This window comes from Gopherus flavomarginatus, chromosome 9, assembly GCF_025201925.1.
Source record: "Gopherus flavomarginatus isolate rGopFla2 chromosome 9, rGopFla2.mat.asm, whole genome shotgun sequence".
In the NCBI taxonomy this organism is placed as follows: Eukaryota; Metazoa; Chordata; order Testudines; family Testudinidae; genus Gopherus; species Gopherus flavomarginatus.
The window spans coordinates 77,887,961-77,895,863 of NC_066625.1; positions in this window are offsets into that span (position 1 = coordinate 77,887,961).

Below are 7,903 nucleotides of genomic sequence, written 5' to 3' on the forward strand. Positions count from 1 at the left end.
ACCAGCCTTTGGGACAACCAGAGAATCTCCTGGAGAACCATTCCCCAGGGACTCTGTCCCAGGTTACATACTCAGGCCAGTGCTTGCTGGGTCAGGACTTTGGGGGTTTAGCGAGTGCAGGGCAGCTGCCTGTCTGATGCAGGCACAGTGAAAACAGCTCATTGTCATATACACCCCTAGTCTGTCTCAGTGTCTCAATTTCAGGCCTTCCTGGGAAGGAGTCAGGGTGGCAGTGACTGGATCTTTGGGCATCTGGTTAAGGTGTGTGTTGTTCTGATGGATCCAGGCCCAATACAGTTTTAATTCATCCCTAATAAAAGCTGAAGCCATGTTACAAAGCAACAAGCAGAGAGTATCCACCCACGACATTAGCATGCCGCCATGGTACGACTCCCTTGGCATTACTATGCCGCTGTGGCATGGCTCACTCATGCCACCAGTATCATTCAAACAGTCTGATAATTGTTCTCTGGAGAGTGTAGGGTGAAGTGACATTTCCTCTGGAAAGGCTGGCTGACTCACTCCCTATAGCCAGGCAAAGTCTCTCCCTAGGCTGGTGTCAGCTCTACATCCCTCTGTTTGTATGCATTTCTCTCTCACGCCCCATTTCAGTTTGGCGCGACCTCCTTTTTTGCATGCTTGCCCTGGTCTCAACCTGTCAGCAGGCTGCTGCTGAGAACCCACCTCAGTCTTCCTTTCAGTCTCTCCTATGGAAACCTGAAAGCTCAGCAAGAAAGCAAAGGGGCCGGCACAAAGCACAGTATTGATACAATGAACAAATGAACACAGTGCTAATTTTATGTTCCTCCCAGCCCAAGGTGGAGTGTGTGGGGAATACAGCACCTTTTGTATGGACACAGGACATCTCCTCTGTTTGCTTTTCTCCCAGAATTCCCTTCCTAGTCCAACACAGTGCAAACAGCTTGCTATTGACCTTGGAAGCTGACGAGAGATTACGTCAGGGGAGGCAGGTTTGATATTTATGGCCTCGCACCTTTTCCCCTTGGCTGCAGAGGTTACCTACAACAAGCACTCAGGGCTAAGTGCAGTGCTGGATTTCTGAGACAGGGTCAGTCACCATGCCACACACCCCCTCGCTGGAGAGGTACAGCAGAGAGAGGTGAAGGGAACTTGCTGACTCCAGGGAAATCTGTTTGTCAAGGGGATTTTTTTCAGAGAGATTTACCTTCTGATTCATGTTGGTTTTGCTCCAGGGGTTTCTCTCACTAGTGAACTCTGTCCTGAGGGAAAGGGTCAGCTTATCTGAGCCTGTGACATGGGGTCAAGCCCCCAGGAGGTCTCACCATAGAAACACCAATGGCCTGACCCTGGGGAAGCTCGAAACTGCCTATCCTAGAGTGAGCCTCTCTGGAGATAAGGGGGTGCGCCTGCTCTGTAGCTCAGCCAATCTTTGGCCTTTCTACTATTATTACCAGTGAAGGGGCCAGTTACTGCCACGGTGACGAGGTTTCTGGGGCAAGCTGCACTGAGACCCAACAACTTCTTTCACATGGGGACCACTGCACAGAATCCCCTAAGATGGGAACCGGGTTCAGTCACGTCCAGGGCTTTCTACAGCTCCTGTGTAGTCATGGATTGTATGTGCCCTTTGTGACCAGGGAAGTGAGGGGAGGACTAAATGACAGAGCGCCTTAGCATTTCACCTCGGGAAGGCTGGGTTCAAAACCTGTATAGTCACAAAACCAAATATGTCTGACGGTCTTTCTCAGATTCCTTTGTCCAGTATGAGGAATCCTTGTAACAAGTGCTGATTACCAGGCTGCGCAGCTAGCCCCCACACTTGTATAGCTCTGGGGGCTACAGGTCAGCACTAGAGGATGCTGGTAGGGCTCGGAACTGGGATAGCAGAAGGCAGATCAGGAAAAAGCTTCATCAGCAGAACTGTGTGGGGGACAAAGATTTGGAACAGCAGGGGTGGGGTGGCAGCAGCTCAGGATTGGGGTGCATTGGCAGAGCTGTGTGTGAGCCCAGGACTGGAATAGCAGAGGGGGCTGTAAGTCAGGATCCAGGGGCATTGATATATCTGTGGGGGAAGACGAGATCTGGGATAGCAGTAGGTGCTGTAGATCAGGATTAGGGTGCATTTGTAAGCCTGTGAAAGGGACATATGTATTAATTTAGGGACAGAGCTAAGTAGCTCTTAGATACTTTATTAAATGACCTTTGCTCTTGGGGAGAGTGCCGTGACCCTTGTTGCAATTTTGAAAGAAATACCAGCTGTATGTGGTTTTTATGGATTTTTTATTTTTTACAAATTAACAAAAAGGCAAAGTTAAACACATTTCTTGCTAATTATACCTTTTATTAAACTAAATAAGACTGGAGCAGCACAATGATCAAAATCACAATTCGAACTGAGTCACTAAATCGACAAATTGACCATAATATGGAATGAAATCAGCAATTAACTTAGTTGTTGGATGAACGCAATGAAGACTTCAGTCTTAAAGTTAACATAACACATGATCAAATCTTACACATACTATCCCTGGAAACCTAAGGAGGCGTAGTCTATTTCTCAGACTTGTGAAACAATTCCCAGACTCCTTCAAGGTTGCCGTTTACTAGGTGACTTCTAGATCAACTCTTTTCCTGACTGATTTATCTCTACTGTGCTGTAGCGTGATGAACAACAATCCATAATTTCCCCTTTGGGGCAGAGATGTTTGTGCAGGCACATTTTTACAGCCTGAGGTAACATGAAGTGACGTAAGATAGGCTCTACTTAGAATTTGGAAATGCACATACTATTTCTTTCTAAGGTGACCAGATAGAAAGTGTGAAAAATTGGGATGGGAGTGGGGGGTAACAGGCACCTATATAAGAAAAAGCCCCAAATATCGGGAATGTCCCTATAAAATCAGGACATCGGATCACCCTATTTCTTTCATATACACGCACATTTTAAAAAGTGTTAGAGAAAAAAATCAGGAGTACAGTAACTCCTCGCTTAACATTGTAGTTATGTTCCTGAAAAATGTGACTTTAAGTGCAATGATGTTAAGCGAGTCCAATTTCCCCATAAGAATTAATGTAAACGGGGAAGGTTCCAGGGAATTTTTTTTCACCTGTGTATATATACACAGTATAAGTTTTAAACACACAATTTAATAGTGTTCACAGCTATGATGATTGTGAAGCTTGGTTGAGATGATGAAGGCAGAGGGTGGAAGAGGGAGGAATATTTCCCAGGGAATGACTTGCTGCTAAATGATGAACTAGAAGAGCTGACCCCTCAAGAGTTAACACATTGTTAATATAGCCTCACACTCTACAAGGCAGCACAACTGGAGGGAGGGGAGACAGCATGGCAGATAGAGACAGAGACTCGCAACCTGTGTGTGTGTGAGACAGAGGTGTGCATTGCCCCTTTAAGTACACTGACCCCACTCTAAGTACATTGCCTTTTAAAGTAGATCTGCAAGTTGAGACAGCCCCTGCGGGCAGCAAGCTCCTTCCATGCTGAGCCCTGTCGTGTCTCATCCCATCTCCATAGAATAGGGAGAAATGGGGGGCAGGAGCAGGGGGGAGGGGGACCCCTGACATTAGTCCCGCTCTTGACCCCCACTTGTACAGTAAGCAGGAGGCTCCTGGGTGAGGAGGTCCAAGGCAGAGGGCAGGAGTAGCACATGGCAGTGGGGAGAGGGACAGCCAAACTGCCGGCAATTGATAGCCTGCTGGGCAGCTGCAGCACAGAGAACTTAAGGGAGCGGGGAGCTGATGGGGGGCTGCCGATCTACCCCGGTTCCAAGCCCCTACCAGCTAGTTGCAATGGGCTCCTCTTCCTGCAAGCAGTGGACAAAGCAGGCAGCTGCCAAACAACGTTGTAAGGGAGCATTGCACAACTTTAAAAGAGCATGTTCTCTAATTGATCAGCAATGTAACAACAAAACAACGTTAACTGGGATGACTTTAAGTGAGGAGTGGTAGGTGTCCCTGCCACAACACAAAAAGGGGAAAAGCGAAAAAGTTATTTGAAAAGAAAAAAGTTAACTCTTCCGCTCGCATGATCTTGCAGAGCAGCAGAGCCAGGACTGCAGCTCAGGGATCAAATGATGTCAGCTCCAGGCAGTAACGAAGACTGGCTGGCAGGCTTTCCCAGGCAGTTGCCTGACATTCCCTACAGTAGGCTTGGTCTCCACCTTCCTAGACAGGGCCGGCTCCAGGGTTTTTGCCACCCCAAGCAGCAGGAAAAAGGAAAAAAGAGCCGCAATCGTGATCGGCTGCAGCTCCACTGCCGCTTTCTTCTTCGGCAGCATTTCAGTGGCAGGTCCTTCCCTCCAAGAGGGACCGAGGGACTCGCCACCGAATTGCCGCCGAAAAGCCCGACTTGCTGCCCCTTCCCCTTGGCTGCTCCAAGCATCTGCTTGCTGAGCTGGTGCCTGGAGCTGGCCCTGTTCCTAGATGAAGCTCTTGATGCTTTGGTGGCCTGGGAGGATCACATCTTCTTCTGAGTTTACCTGGACATTGTAGGTTTCCCTTCTAGCTTGCTCCACTCCATGGCACCTTCTCAGAGATCTTTCAAGTGAACAGGGGGTTAGAGGTTTTCTACGCCAATAACATGATCCAATCTGGGTTTAGGGTGAGTGAGCTTGACCTTTGGTCAGTCTGGAAAGCCCCATCTCTTACTGGCGGTTCTGTAACAATATATGTCACCAGACCGCAACAGTCGTGCTCCAAAAATATGAAAACCGTGGGATCAACAGGAGATGACTCCATGGATGGGGTTTTGGCTCCTCTTCTTTGGGAAGGGTGCAGATGGTCAAGTTCTAATGACAATTATTGTTCCTTACTTCATGCATACGCACAGTCGTCCAGATTTCATCCTCGCAGCATTTCTGAAAATAATGTTTTTTTGAGGGGAACTAACAATTTTGGCTCAACCAGGAAATGGTCACCTCTTAACTGAGCTGTCTTAAATTCTTGTCATTCATAATTCTACTCATAAAAAGTAGCTAAAGCTAAAGAAAAATTAATGTTTACAGAACCTAAAGTAATTTGAAGGTTATAGATTAGGTCTTACTCACCAAGGCCCATTTTCCTCATGTCTGGGGATGGGGAGGGGAGTAGAGAAGGAGACAAAAGGGGGGAGTTTGCATACTGCCTGCCTGTGCTGTGTTCGTTTTTAGCTAGTTCTCATGCGAGCATCATTTTAACTCACAAAGTTAAATTAAATCATTAAAGATGTGGGTACGAGTGACTCCTGCACAGAGACATTCTGTTCTGAAATAGGGAGGGCAAAGGCTTTTCCATGTTCCCATCAGAGCTTGAAGGAACACCCCTCCAGTTGGTCTCCTACCGTCAAGGTCACAGTCTTTGTCCTTACAGCTTTGGAGGCCATGAAAACTGCACTTACTGGTGGACTCACTACTCTCAGCCATTAACCTTTCCTCTGCTGCAGCGCTCATGGATTGAAAGTGAGGGAGGGAGGTGCAGGGTACTTCCAGACAAGCTGCACGAAGGCCTTTGATGAGTGTGGCTGATGGACCAGACAGCCCCAGGGTTAGCAGGTGAGTTAGCAAAGTTTGTTGCTTCCCCCTCAGTTGGAATTATTATTAGTATTTCCCTTGCTTCTTAGTTTATTTGCCAGGAAACCTCATCCTCTGGCTTAAGTGATTTCCCCTTGTTTTCCAGAGGCTTTTAAACAACATATGGAATGTGTTGTTTTTGTTTGCAGAGGGAGAGGATTTTTGTGTGTGTTTGGATTGTGGGGCCGGGTGGAGCAGGGGCGTTAATGCAAAAAGTCAAGAAATGTCCTTCAAGGTACTAATAATAACATCCCTTCATCCTCCTCCAACTGATGGAAGGTGTAATCTGCCTTGCCTCATAGCTCTGGACATTCTGAGAGCCAGATTAACACCTCCCCGCCCTCAATGAAAAACTCACAGCAGAACAGGGAAGGAGAAATCTCCCTGTCTCCCTCCTACATGGAATCAGCGGGAGATTCTGTCCCCAGAAAGAGTAGCTCTCTGGGGATCTGCCAGGGTCACAAGGCTGTCTGTGTGGAGGCCCTGTGCCACCACACCACACCATCTGTCTTCTTCTGATTCCTTACAGCATAACTTCATGGCATGCTTCACAAGGGTTTCTCCATCCACCATTGCCCAGAGAGAAGGAACTCCAATGGATGGTTTCTGTTTTTTTGGCCCTGTGGGGACTGTTGTTGGCATTGGGACAGTGTGTGTCTCCCCTAGCTCCACCCTGCATCCTCTGCTGGGCCCAGGAAAGATAATGCCACAAAAGTAGCAGTCTCATTCAGGGTGGTTATAGGGAGAGCTGTGCATCTAGGGCTGGGCTAAGGCATATCAGTTAGGCAGGGTGAGGTAAGCTACCCTGTCCCTGGCTGGGCTGTACCTGTCTTGCCAAAAGCCCTTGGTCTTGCACCTCTGACTACCACTAGAGTCAGACACACAAATATCATTGGAAAAGCTTTTGAGGAGCACGGTGGCTAATTTGCATGCTTCCAGCATGCAATGCCCCCCTCAGCTTGAGCAAAGATGGCGCATTGACTGGTGTTCCTCCATAAAAAGAAGATGGTGCCAGTTGCATTTAAAACTCCCCAGAGCAGGCCACCCCTCCCAGCCTTGGTATTTCTTGTGAAATGCCCTCATACAGCCTGTGCAGAATAGCCTTTGGGCAGCCTGCCGCTAGGAAGACATTTCTGCGGGCCCTCTATGGATTCCCTGAGGCAGAGGTGGAGTTTCACACAGATTCAGCAGGTCTATGTAAGCAACTTCCGTAGCAGAGAGAGGAGGGCCTGAAATCCAGATTATCTCCACTAAATTAAATAAAAAACCTCTGCAGATCCATGGCTTCCTGAAAATGTTGTTTCTAGACTGAGACTCGGAGATCACAGTGTCAATATTTGTGAAGTAGGAAGGGCCTCAGGCAGCTGCAGCACTTTCAGAAACAAGCACCTTTGTGCAGAGCCCGGGGCAGCTGCTTCAGGACAGGGCTTGGCACTGGGAGCTGCACTTACAACCGGCACGGCCCATCCCAGACCCACCCTGTGTGGCTGCTGGTGCAGCCTCCCACTGTACCAAGGCGGGAAATGACCACTCCTTGATCTTCCTCAGACAGGAATAAAAAAATTTCATGCATGCCTCAGAGAGCTGAGTAAGCGACGTGGCCTTGGGACAGTGATGTTACTGCTAGGGCGAGGGCGAGGGTAAGAGGCTAGGTCTTTGGTACAGTGACATTACAGCCTCAGAGGGGTGGATAACAGGCCTGGTTTGTTCTAGTAACATCACAGCCTCAGCCCTAACCAGGGCTTTAGCAGAGGCCAGATCTCCCTGTAGCACATAGAACATCTCTTTGTTAGCAGTATCCATCTCCTGCCTAAAGCAGACCGAGGCTAGAACAGATCTGGACTGCAGTACATTGCATCATACCCTAGTGAGCCATGAATAGCATACAGCTGGCTTGTTTTATGCTTTATGTGAATTTGCTGAATCATTTGCCATATGTTTAAAAAATAATTAGAGGCCTGCTAGGTAGGTGATGTTAGCAAATTAACCAGTGGTGTTTAGTATTGGAGCTAGGTGCCCATACAAGATGGAAAATGCCCTCTCTGCATGGAGGGAATGACAGAATAGTTCTAAATCCCCTTCTCTGGCCAGCTTATCTTCTCTCAAGTTACCAATGGAAAGGGACAGGAACATGGCACAGAGTAGGAGCAGCAGTGGCTGCAAGAGAGACCAGACTGAAGTTCAACTGACCGTTTTAAAGATGGGGAGTTGTAAACTTAAGAATGACTATCAATGTCAGGGGAATCCCAGAACTTAATTAGCAAGGGCTGTTGCAGGACAGAGGGCACTGGCAGAGGAATGTATGGGGGACAGGATTGGGAGAGCTGGATGACATAATGGGCTGCCGCAAATCA